General features: G+C 33.4%; 1 non-coding gene across 1 annotated transcript; it reads left to right on the top strand.

Moving 5' to 3' along the window:
* The first annotated feature begins 1013 nt into the window (after nucleotides 1-1013).
* TRNAR-UCU lies at nucleotides 1014-1086 on the top strand. The gene has a single exon. It is a non-coding gene; the product is annotated as a tRNA-Arg (tRNA).
* The last annotated feature ends 179 nt before the right edge of the window (nucleotides 1087-1265 follow it).

The following is a 1265-nucleotide window of genomic DNA, read 5'->3' as shown; positions in this document are numbered from 1 at the left end:
CTTTCGTTGTCTTCATGAAACTTCTTATAGATTGACTGGTTGTTGGCTTGGAGAGATAAATTTTCTTGTAGTCTCGAATTGAAATTTTAAATTTATTCTCTCCTAGAGCCATGAAAACTCAAATTGATGGAATGTGTTTAAGATGTTTTCAGCTCTTGAGTCGTCATGAATCTTGTTGGGGAGCTAATTTCAAAGGGAATGTGTTTAAGATGTTTTCAGCTCTTGAGTCGTCATGAATCTTGTTGGGGAGCTAATTTCAAAGTTATAAGAATTTCTTTAAGGGAATTTGATAAACCATAGTCTCTTAATTTTGGAAACTTGAGAGCAATGTAACTCATAATCTAAAAGCTTCCAACTCAAGTGTAAAGAACTTTCAAGACTTGATTCTTGTTTCAAATGAAAACTCCTACTTAATACTTGAAAACTCCTACTTAATACTTTATAGATGAAGCTTAAATTTGTCGTGAAACCACCAACTCATCCTGAATTTGAAGTTCATTTCTTAGAAATTTCTTTTGAAAATATCTTCTCCGATCAGAGGCTTGCCTACTTTTTTCTTTAAATCTAGTTGTTGGATCTGAGTTACTTCGAGTTTTCTTGATCCGGTTAAAATTAGAGCTCAATCTAATAGTTGAATTTGAAGATCGAAGGGTTTTGTACAGGCTAATCTCGAACGTATGATTCTTTGAAAATTGATATTTTCATAATTTTTTTTAGTTTAAAAGTATTTTGGTAATTTAAAACTTTTGAATACTCAACATGCATCTCGATATTTTAGATGCCTCCGATAAAGTGTTGCCACCTTAGGAACATGTATTTAGTAAGCTTATCACACACCAAAACAATGCCAAGACACAAAGAATGCTAAGAACAAAGAACCAAGGTTTTAAGACTTCGAAACCAAAGAAATCTCTATTCTAAGAAAAGATCCAATTCAAGAGATTTGTAACAAAATCAATGGGCTCCATGCTCTTGAAAATTCAATTTGTATACGAGTTATCACATAATAAAAGGCGCTCATGGCCTAATGGATAAGGCATCTGACTTCTAATCAGGCGATTGTGGGTTCGAGTCCCACTGGGCGTGTCAGCTTTATCTAATGGTCAACATGGAATTGTTTATTTTTCTAAAATTCGTTTTCGATTCTCCTTGATCTTGATGTCTTTAGCTTTCATTGTCTTCATGAGAATTCTTATTGAGTGCCTAGAAACGGGTGGGTATTAGTTTGGAGAGATAAATTTTCTTGTAGTCTTGAATTGAAATTG

The sequence above is a fragment of the Cucurbita maxima genome, unplaced genomic scaffold (genome assembly GCF_002738345.1).
Source record: "Cucurbita maxima cultivar Rimu unplaced genomic scaffold, Cmax_1.0 Cma_Scf00688, whole genome shotgun sequence".
Lineage (NCBI taxonomy): Eukaryota > Viridiplantae > Streptophyta > Magnoliopsida > Cucurbitales > Cucurbitaceae > Cucurbita > Cucurbita maxima.
The sequence above is the reverse complement of the archived record's forward strand: the minus strand, read 5'-3'. Positions and strand labels throughout refer to the sequence as shown.